Genomic DNA, 12,268 nt, shown 5'->3' on the forward strand with positions numbered 1-12,268 from the left:
TTTTTCCATTTGTAGCATTGCTTTTTAATGTGTCCCTTCTTGCCACAATAATGGCATTCCAAATCCTTTTTGGAGTGGGACTTGCTCCTTCCCCTTTCTTGGCTTTTACCCCTTTGTTGGGATCTCCCACGTGCATTCATTGCATTGGACTTTCCAACAGAGTTGTTTTTCCTGTTCATCTCCTCTTAAAGGAGAGCACCCTTAACATCTGCATATGACAGCATAGCATTCGAATTGCTAGTGGCTGTCCTGAATGTGTCCCAACTCTCTGGCAAAGTGCATAAGAGAAAAGTGGCTTTGAACTCATCGTCCATTGCCAACTTTTGATTTATAACTTGGCTGACAATACCATTAAACTCATTTAGATGGGCTGCCATAGACGCCCCTTCCTTCATCTGAAGACCTATGAGTTTCTTCAACCAATACACTTTGCTTGAGGCACTTTGCTGGGCATACAAGTCCTGCAATCTCTGCCACATTCCCAAGCTGTCTTCTCTTCACGAATGCTGAAAAGTAAAGAGTCTGACATAGACAACATGATAGTAGATCTTGCCAGCTCATCCATATCTTCCCACTCTTCAGCAGTAAGAGAAGCGGGCTTTACACCCCTTTCTTTGATAGGCTTGTGCTGCTTCTTCTGGAGCAACACATTATAGCACTGGGTTTGCCAAATATCATAGTTATGTGAGCCTTCAAGCTTCTTGATGTGAAGCAATGAAGAGCTCTCACCTGTGGTTGCCATAGCAATATGCAACCTGTCAATGCCTGACTCCCTGCAAAATGTGCAAACACTGCACCAAAAGCACACAAAGTACTCACAGTTGTTCTCCCAAGCTTTATCTCCCACTGCGGAAGCACAAATGCAACTCTACTCCCACTTTATGTGATGAAATCACCAAAATCTGGTTGCTGCAGATTTAGGACAGCACCTTAAATGTACTTTGTTGCCCTTCCAAAGTACTGTACAGCAGTACTAAGTGCTCACAGATGATGTACCAAACCTGTACCGGCAAGTACAGCAGCTGAAATTGAACCTTTTCCTCACTCAAATCAGTGTACAGCCATGCCAAAACTTGCACAAAGCTGTGCCAAATCTGTACCAACAGGTACAGTAGCAATAAATGCTCTCCTGGCTGTCCAAATGAGTGAAAATCAGACTTTTACAGTCCCGAACACTACATACAACAGTCCCGAACAGAAATTGGGCAAAAGCCCCTTGATTGCAAGCTGATTTCTGAGGATTCAAGGCATAAAAGTCTTGCCTGCTACTTTGCCAAGCTTAACAAGCATAAAATCTTGAAAAGCCCCTTGATTTAAGATCAATTGCTGATCATACATGGTACATTGACGCACATGAAGGCATCCAGAGTCTTCGCGATGCTTCCCCCTGGCCACATAAACATCTAGTACATGAAAGCCCCTTGATTTACAGGCACATTGAGTGCTTGTAAGGCATCAACACATTGCCCAAAGCATCAAATGTGATTGCCTGCATGCAAATCAACCTAATCGGCACAAAAACCCCTTGATTTGCACTGCAATTTGCTGCAATTTTGCCCGAATGTGCGATTTCTCACATCATACAGCATGTATGAGTGCTTAATTGCACAATTACATCAAAAGCCCCAAATTTCGACATCCAATTTCTTGCAAATTGATCCTGATTGTGACCAATGTCACCCAATTTTGCCAATTTGGCTCAAAATTGAACAATTCGGCACCTGTACCTGCTCAATTGATTGAATTGATAAGAAATTCCCAAAATTGAAGGCACCTCTTAATTTTTTGAATTTCTCTGATCTGCAGGCTGAATTTCTTTGTGTTGATGCTGTTGCAGAAATCTGATGCAGAAAGGGGGGGGGGGGGGGGGTGAATTCAGGCGATTTCTAATTGCAATGGGGTCGTGATGATGCCGGCCTAGCTGCAGTTCGTGTACGGATGGCTGGCTGCGCCTGGTTGGCTGAGTAGCCCTCTGCGTTGCCTGGTTGGGCAACGTGGCTGCTGCTGGGCAGCAGATGAGCAGCCTGCGCTGCTGGCTGGGCACGAATGGATGCACGCTCGCCTTCGCCTAGTAGCCAGCCTGCACTGCTGGCTGGGCACGAATGGATGCACGCTCGCCTTCGCCTAATGGCCCTCCCTCTAGCGCCATTACGCTCCGCTGCTCTTCCTACTCGCTCGCCTGCCGACCGACGGAGCTCTTACCCCTTGGCTTACGTGTCCGCCTAATGCGTTGCTTCCCTTACGGCTTCGCCGTGCTGCTAGGTGGCCTCGCGCACTACGGGTTAGCTACGAGCTCGCCTTCACGATTACACGCCTGCGTGTGATTCAACGCCCGCCACCTTCCTGTCCGTCTCGTTCACTCCTGGGTGAGCCTTGAGATAGATGTCAATCGCCCGATACAGCCCATCATCAACCACGCGTGCATACTCAGGCATCAATTCAGCGAATGCAACAAACTTGGAGACGTTAAGATTTGCATCAGGCGCAACTTCTGCAAGGTAGCAATCAGAGCTACGCGTAGCAAACCACAAGGCAGCGGTCGCGAAAGGTGGGCGGAAAGAAGTGTGCAGCTTGATGGACTAACCTCTGCTCTGATACCAGTTGAATGGGAGAAGATTAGGGTTAGAGTTCATGTGTGGGAGACATACACAGAGAAGCAAGGGAGAGAGAGAGAGAGAGAGTTGTGGGGATAAGTCAACTCATCAAGATGAGTGTGTGACTCCCCTATCACACATGTATATTGCACTAGTACACATAGTGCACTTAGTACATTAAAAGTACTAAGTGTACTATGTACTATAACTTATGGGCTTGTACACACTATAAGGGTGGGCATAATGCCTTTACCCCAACATCTGTGTTTAAGTGCATTTCTCCCAGGCGATCTATACTCACTCAATTGGATTACAGTCGGGTTGATACTAGTGCGTCCAGTGGTGGCTCTTCTCACCATCGTGGGCACCCATCTGCTGACCCTCCTCTTTCTACCACCACCCGTCAGCGTACAAGACCTCTTTCAGACTTCTACCAGAGTGTAGTACTGCTGAAGCAATTCCGACGCCAAGTACGGGCACAGCCTCAAATGATGTTGGGCTCTCCTTACAGGTCCGGTCCCGATTCTTCATCATGGCAGCAGGCCATGGATTCTGAGATTCACTCGTTACATCAAAACCACACCTGGACATTGGTACCTCCCTCCAGAGCGTAAAGCTGTTACCTGCAAGTGGGTACTTCATCGAAAGCTCAAGGCCGACGGCTCTGTTTCCCGATACAAGGCACGACTTGTTGCACGAGGATTCTCGCAGATTCCCGGATTGGATTACACTGAAACCTTCTCCCCAGTCCTGCAGATGTCATCCCTCCGCTTGTTGATTGCATTGGCTGCTGCCCTTTGTCTGAAAATGGAATCTTGTCTAGCCCTAAAAAGCGGATATTATCTGGATTTATTCTGGATTTTTCCTATTTGTTGCGTCTTTGCTGCTGGCCGACCAGCAGTCCCACACAGTATATATAGCTTTGCCTCGTCATACATCATCGTGTACCACTTCATTGTCATATCCGGTACCACTTTTGCTGCTGTTGCTGCTGCCGGGGACTGCACATCATCTGCCTCACCTTCATCGGCTCTTCAGGTCAGCACATCAGCGTTTTATATCTGGCCACGTCGGGACAGCAGCCCACCCTCTGCTACAGGCCACACCGTGGGACAGCAGCCCTCTCTGCTACATCCTGTATATCAGCGCTTACATCAGCACTTCATCAGGGCTTACATCAGCCTATCTTCAGTGCTTACATCAGGGCTACATCAGCCTATCATCAGCGCTTACCTCAGGGCTTACATCAGCGTTTACATCAACGCTTACATCAGCTTATCAGCGTTTTCTCCACAGCTCATGGGACAACAGCCCTCTCTGCTATACATAGAGCACTTCAGCGTTTTTCCTCAGCTCTCACCATCGGGACAGCAGTCCACTCTTTGCTATATCATACTATCGGGACGGCAGCCCACTCTCTGCTTATTTTCACCATCGACACCCCTTTCAGGTACGCAGCACCCTTGTCACCAGAGCTTACACCACTTGGGATGGCAACCCTCTCTGCTCCTTTCCACTTCAGGTACGCAGCACCCTTGTCACCAAAGCTTGCACCACTAGGGACGGTAGTCCTCTCTGCTCCTCACCACCCTTCAGGTACGCAGCACCCGTCATCAGAGCTTGCACCCTTCAAGTACGCAGCACCATTGTCATCAGAGCCTGCACCCTTCAGGTCTTGCACACCCTTGTCATCAGAGCTTGCACCACCACCACCACTCGGGACGGTAGCCCTCTCTCCTCTTCATCTATCACCTCAGGTACAACAGCACCCTTGTCACCAGAGCCTACATCACCTCATCTTCCGCTGCCACTACCACCTCGCAATGCCTCTACATCCACCGACGCGAGCCTTCGACACCAACCACCTGTCGGAGTGCTTTGCCTCACATCGACGCGAGCCTTTGTCATCGACCATATTTCAGCTCCGACTTCATCTCTGCTTCTGCAATGGTCTTTAGAGTCACCTCACATCAGAGGGCTCTTGTACATATGTTCACTCACCATTATGTATAGACTCCCTCACATATTTAATGCTGTGTTGTTTTGACCCGATCTCTCGTACATCTGGTCTTGGTATCAGAGCTATTGTGAGCAAAAGGATTGAAAACCTCGAGTGCACACAGCATGAAATCTTGTAAGCAGTCATCTCCTGTCTGTATATTTACACCAGGGCCTTTGTTGTGGGTGTGCCCGCCCGGATCAGGTGTTTTCTCATTTTTCCCCACTCTCCATATTTTTCTCTATTTTACCCTATTTTTCACCAGGTGTGGGAGGTTGTCGTGAGTGGTCTAGGTGTTAGCCGATTGGTCCTGCTTCTCTCTGCTGCTGGCCGACTGAAGCTGGTGCAGGTCATGAACCATCTAGGGCTGGCCGACTGAATCTGATCAGGTCATGGACCATCTGGGGCTAGCCGACTGAAGCTGACCTGCTCGTGGACTTCTGAGAGGCTGTCGGTTGTCCTTAATGCTAGCCGACTGCTCATATGGGGCCATATAAAATGGCCCCATGGCCCCCCACTCATTGTATCAGTTTTTCGGGATTTTCTTGTGTATATAGAGCATAGTTACACACCTCTCTCTCTCCTTCTCCATTGCTGTGTTTTTCTGCAGTGCACTTGCTCTTGTGTTCTCAGATTTTGTCATCATCTCCGCTGCATATTCTGACACATCTGCCTCATCTTCATTGACTCTTCAAGTCAGCACATCAGCGTTTTATATCTAGCCACACACTGGGACAGTAGCCCACTCTCTGTTACAGGCCACACCGTGGGACAACAGCCCTGTCTACTACATCCTGTATATTAGCACTTCATCAGGGCTTACATCAGCGTTTACATCAGCCTATCTTCAATGCTTACATCAGGGCTTACATCAACGTTTACATCAGCCTATCATCAACGCTTACCTCAGGGCTTACATTAGCGTTTACATCAACGCTTACATTAGCTTATCAATGTTTTCTCCACATCTCATGGGACAGCAGCCCTCTCTGCTATACATAGAGCCCTCTCTGCTATACATAGAGCACTTCAACGTTTTTCCTCAACTCTCACCATTGGGACAGCAGCCCACTCTCTACTACATCATACCATCAGGACGGCAGCCCACTCTATACTTATCTTCACCATTGGCACCCCTTTCAAGTACACAACACCCTTGTCACCAGAGCTTGCACCACTCGGGACGGCAGCCCTCTCTACTCCTTTCCACTTCAGCACCCTTGTTACCAGAGCTTGCACCACTCGGGACGGCAGCCCTCTCTGCTCCTCACCAGGAACGCAGCACCCTTGTTATCAAAGCCTGCACCCTTCAAGTATGCAACACCCTTGTCATCAGAGCTTGCACCACCACCACCACCACCAATTGGGATGGTAGCCCTCTCTGCTCTTCATCTACCACCTCAAGTACAACAACACCCTTGTCACCAGAGACTACATCACCTCATCTTCCGCTGCCAATACCACCTCGGAGTGCCTCTGCATCCACCAACGCGAGCCTCCAACACCGACCACCTCTCAGAGTGCTATGCCTCACATCAACGCGAGCCTTCGTCATCGACCGTGCTTCAGCTCCGACTTCATCTCTGCTTTTGCACTAGTCTTTCGACTCAGAGTCACCTCACATCAGAGGGCTGTTGTACATATGTTCACTCACCATTATATATAGACTCACTCACATATTTCATGCTGTGTTGTTTTGCTTTGATCTCTCGTACATCTGGTCCTTTCGTTTTTTTGCCCTCACACCCTTGATCTATAGATGCATCACTTAGACATACAAACTGCATTTCTACATATGGTGACTTAAATGAGGAAATCTACCTGACTCAACCCCCATTATACCAATCTGCTGATTTCCACATTATGTTTGTCATTTGCATTGATCTCTTTATAGTCTTAATCAATCCCCTCGAATGTGAGTTTCATTCTTTTATGTCTACCCATGGTTATGTCCGTCTACAAAATGAGCCAAATATTTACATTCGCCACTCTGCAAGTGCTCTTTTAGTTATCGCCATTTATGTAGATGACATTCCCATTTTGTCAAACGACCTTGATGTACTACATACCACCAAAGCTGAGCTAGCATTAGTCTTCTCCATGACGGACTTAGGTCCACTAGAGTACTGTTTAGGAGTCCCAAGTCATTCGAGATCATTCTCAAGGAACAATCTCCTTGTCCCAAGCTAAGTTTGTGGATGAAATTTTGCTCAAGTATGGGATGTCCAAGTGCAAGCCCATCTCCACTCCTCTTCTAGACTTTCATCTGACCATAGTCCCCAAAAAAACTGAGGAGATTTCTGCAATGCAGAAAATCCCCTATGCTCCAGTGCTTGGAAGTGTCTGCTACCTTGTCACATGTACCCGACCCGACATCTTTTATGCCGCAGGTTTTCTCTCCTGCTTTATGCAAAAAGCTGGGCTTTCTCATTGGCGGGCATTGAAATGGTTGTTGCGGTAATTGCAGTATTCAAAGCATTTTTGCCTAACTTACCCTCGACTCCAATCTTCACGTCCTCCATCCTTGTTACTCGGGTAGACTGACTCAGATTGGGGCCGGGGGGGGGGGGGGGGGGGGGGGGGGGGGGGGGTATTGACTCACGAAGATCTACTTCAGGTTTTGTTTACATGTTTGCAGGTGGGCCTATTTCCTGGCAATCAAAGAAACAATCAACTGTCACTCTCTCCTCAACGGAAGCAGAATATGTCGCGGCAGCCCTAGCTGCTAAAGGACTTTGGCTTCAAGCCTTACTTACTGAACTTCAAATTATTTCACGTTTATCATTGAGATTGTATTGCGCTAATCAGTCTTGTATTGCTCTTGCCAGAAACCCAAGGCATCATGAAACCGATCCCGTCAAGTGGAAAAGACTCCATTGGACACCCACACGCTTAATAGCACAACTTTAAAACCACAAATTTGAAATGAACAACTTAATACAACTTGAAATGTAAATGAAATGAAATGGAAAATGGACACCAGCACTGGGGCCGGAACGGGCCGACCCCCCCCCTCAATATATGATATATTTATTGGGAGTATTTAGTGAATACAATGCTCCATGGGTTCCAAGAACCAGATAATGTCCATGTACATATGAAAACAGTACCAAACAAATAGGCTCGAAGTCGAATTTCGATGTAGAAGCTTGAAGCAGTACGACCACTAGTGTGGTCCAATCTCTACGGTCCTGTGCTTTCACTGGACTCCGCGGAGAGCGCCTCACTGGTGTTCCGAGACCACGCACAAATAGGCGCTCTCGTACTAACGCCTGGCTCTCCCAATCTCAGCACCTTTGGACCGAGGTTTTCCAATAGAGCCTGGACAACCCGGCACCGAACGGGTGTTGGCCGAGCGGGATGAATCCCTTATCAGATTTAAACATAAAATACTTTACTTAAATCTGAAATTCACTTACTTGTAGATGGTTGATAGAAAACCAATACTCGTGGTATGATGAAGCCACCCAGGAGATGCGAAGTCCCCTTGTAGAACGCCAGTGGAGAAGATGTGCAATCTTGTTGAGATGGCACAGCCGCCTTGTAGATAAACTTAGTGTTACCACTTGGACAAATACCACCGCAAAGATCACAGCCGCCTGCTGTGAGAGAAGTACCCACTTGCAAGGGAGGGGAGGCCTGGCTGCAACGTGGGGAGAATGAGCAGCTTGCTGGAGTTAGAGTACACAGCCTCTTGCCTTATTGGAGATGGAGTGCACAGCCACCTGTAGAAGCTCATGCGCAGTCAGCAGTTGCATAGACAGTAGAAAAGCACGAACAGTAGCCAGTCGCCTGTAAAGAAGCATGGGGAGGTGCTTTGGCTGCAGCCTGTAGTGCAGAGGATAGGGCAGCCAGCAGCCTTAGAAGCAGTCGCTTATGGTAAAGGTAAAAGCATGCGCCTGTGGAAGAGGTAACATGCTTAGTGGGAAAAATAGCATGTGCAGCAGTCTTGCTGCAGATTCTTGCTGCAGATGGCAGCACAGTCCCACCAGAGGAGCATGCGCAGCAAGCTTCAGCCGCCTGGGAGCAAAGAGAGTACACAGCCGCCGGTTGGAGAACGAGCGCAAGAGATGGTTGCCAAAGGATGGTAGAAGCGATTCGCCTGGTGACCTCACGCTTGAAGGAAAAGGTTTTTTTTTATAAAAATTAAGGTGTAGTCTTCTCTAGTGAATTCCACACATGCATGTAGGGGGAACTAGTGTGGTTAGGTGACCATGCCCACCCCCACACTCACTCAAAGTGGGGCTCCCCACCTTGGCCCCTAAGTGGGTGCCCCAAAGGGGGTGCCCACTTTTAAATAAATGTGAACACCTAACCTTATAAAATAAAAGGTTAGAATATGTAACATTAAAACAACATGTGCGATATACTTACCACCTGTTCACATGCACTAAAACTCGTCAGAATACAGAGCAGACTACACGACTCACTGGCAGGCGTCCCCGCTCAGTAAGTAACACGTCAAGCAAGCAAACACACAAATACATGTCATGCGAAAACAGTTTCAAACATGCAAAATATGTGTGCATGTGCAAATAGTAACATGGACATATCTCCTGTTCATGGAACAAGTACAAAATATCTGTCGGCACAAAACTGGCACGACATAAAAACATAAAAACTTGGTCTTCCTATGGAGTGACAGTCCCATAGGTAAGACACAGTTCCAGGCACGAGTCTCCCTATGGTGTGACAGTCCCATAGGCAAAACACGGCACGAATACTGGCTCTTCCATGGCGTGACAATCCCATGGGTCGAACACAGTCCAGGTCATACACGGGTGGCACTGGTCTGGCTCCCGTCCATACGACACCATCCTGCTAACACACGGGTGGCACCAGTCTGGCTCCCGTCCATGTCAGCAAAATACTGGCCTCTTCACACGAGACACCGGCCTGGCCTCAAGTGAACGAGACGCAAAAACTGGAGATGGACCAAATGGTCGGCCAATTGGTGACATCGCCCCGGGCTTCTAAAGAGTTAACCTCAACTGAAAAGCCTCAAGATATGCCTGCAACAATTGCGGATAATCTGCAAAATAATCCTCATTTACCCACTTAGCATCAATAGGCAAACAATTCTTAAACTTCACAAGGTATCTCCTGGAAAGCTTTCCTGCAGGTAGCTTTCGCTCCTTGTGAAAAACAATCTGTTCTGGCTGGAGGATCTCCTCAAGCTCTTCAATGTCTGGCGGATCTTCTGTGACAGGCTCATCAGGATCTGGCCCCACATATTTCCGAAATAGACTCACATGAAAAGCATTGTGAATCTTCCAATGACTAGGTAAAGCAAGCTTGTAGGACACTTCATTGATTTTGTGAATCACCTTGAAGAGTCCATAATAGCGAGGAGAAATTCCCCAAATCTGACATCTCAAAAGAGGCATTCAAATCAGCCTTAAAATCAACAATATGACTCTCATTTGGTCCTGTGAGCAGGATATGATCCTTCTCGTCCTGGCCTCTTCCGAAGCCGAGCCTTCTCAAATTTCAGCAATACCCAATCACCTTCTTTGACTTCCATGTCCCTTCTATGCTTGTCAGCAGCCATTTTATGCTTATCCTGAGATCTTGCAATGGCTGTCCGCACCTGACCAAAGGCAACATCTAAGTCACGAACATATTCATCAGCTGCAAATATCTCATCCTTTGTTCGAAGGATAGGTAGCAAGACCACTCTGCCATAAATAATCTCAAACGGAGCCTTTCCTGTGGAAGCATGGATCATATTGTTGTAGGCAAACTCAACAAGTGGAAGATACTTCTCCCATGCACTCTTTTGATCTGCCACATAACATTTCAATAAATCCAACACGGCTGAATTTGTAGCTTTTGGCCATCCGTTTGGGGATGATAAACTCATGAAAACTCAAGTTTAGTACCCATATTATCAAACAAAGCCCTCCAAAATAGGCTTGTAGTCCTGGGATCTCTATCCCCAACAATGAATTTAGGCATACCATGATGCTTGAAAATATTAGCAAGAAAAAGCTTTACCATATGATCAACTTTAATGGTTTTCTTGACGGGCAAGAAATGAGCTTGCTTGCTAAACCTGTCCACAATAGTCCAAATAGCATCATTCCCATGCTGGGATCTAGGCAAATCCATAATAAAATCCATCGTGATACTTTCCCAAGGTTGCGAGGAAATAGGCAATGGCTGAAGCAAACCTGGAGGTTTTTGCCTATCAAATTTCACCTTTTGGCAAGTAATACATGCACGCACATAAGTCTCAATGTCTTTACGCATGCTTGGCCAAAAGAAATACCTCTGAATCATACGAGTAGTAGGCATAATACCTCTATGACCAGCATATGGTGGAGCGTGACATTCGTCCATAACCTTTGGACGCAAATCCTTCACCACACATAGGCAATTATCCTTCATGAGATAACCCTCGTTGATAACATAAGAGGCATGTGAATGACCAGCCATCAAATCAGTCCATATATGGCAAAAATCAGCATCCAAATGATACAAATCTCTCATAGCAGATAGATCTCCATGAGAGGCCACTGAGACTGCAGCAACATAAGGCCTCCTAGATAGTGCATCGGCCACCACATTTTTCTTTCCTGGAGTATGCACAATCTGAAAATGAAACATGGAAAGAAAGTTTGCCATTCTCATCTGCTTCTCTGAAAGCTTGGTTTGAGATAGAAAGTATCTCAAGCTTTGATGATCTGTCTTGACTACAAATTCAGCCCCAAGAAGGTAGTGTTTCCAAATCTTTAAGGCATGAATTACAGCCAAGAGCTCTTTCTCATAGATATCCATATGAAGCTCAGCATCATGCAAACGACGGCTCTCGTATGCAACTGCATGCCCTTCTTGATTTAGGACAACTTCTATGCAATCACCACAAGCATCACATTCAACCATGAATGATTTGTGCAAGTCAGGAACAATCAATACTGGACCACATATGATCGGATGCTTGAGCTGCAAGAAAGCATCCTGTTTCTTTGAAGTCCATTTGAAAGCAGTTTTCTTCTTCGTGAGATCATGTAGAGGAGTGGCAATCATAGCAAAATGCCTTATGAAACGCCTGTAGTACGAACATAATCCCAGAAAACTACGTACTTGATGTACGTTTTGCAATTCGGGCCAATTCCGAATGGTCTCTATCTTTGCAGGATCCATTGTAACTCCATCTTTGGATACAATATGACCCAGATAATGAATTTCTGAAAGGAAAAACTCACTTTTCTTGGCATTAACGAAAAGTTTATGCTTTCGCAACTCTTCGAACACTATGACCAAATGAGTTCTGTGTTCCTGCTCATTCTTGGAGAAAACCAAGATATCATCAAAGAAGACTCCTGTGAACTTGTGATGGGGTCGGAATATCCTATCCATCATACGATTAAAAGTAGCAGGAGCATTGGTAATACCAAAAGGCATTACCGAGAATTCATATAATCCGAAGGCTGTCCTGAATGCAGTCTTATGGACATCTTGTGGCACCACGCGTATCTGGTGATAACCACTCTTCTTCAAGTCAAGTCTGCTAAAGCAAGCCGAACCATCAAGCTTATCCAAGATATCATCAATACGTGGAATAGGAAATCTGTTCTTGATGGTAAGCTTGTTTAAAGCTCTATAGTCTACACACATACGGAATGATCCGTCCTTCTTTTGAACAAGAAGCACAGGAGAGGAGAGCAGTAAG

The sequence above is a fragment of the Cibotium barometz genome, chromosome 7 (assembly GCF_041138505.1).
Source record: "Cibotium barometz isolate CiBa-2024 chromosome 7, ASM4113850v1, whole genome shotgun sequence".
Lineage (NCBI taxonomy): Eukaryota > Viridiplantae > Streptophyta > Polypodiopsida > Cyatheales > Cibotiaceae > Cibotium > Cibotium barometz.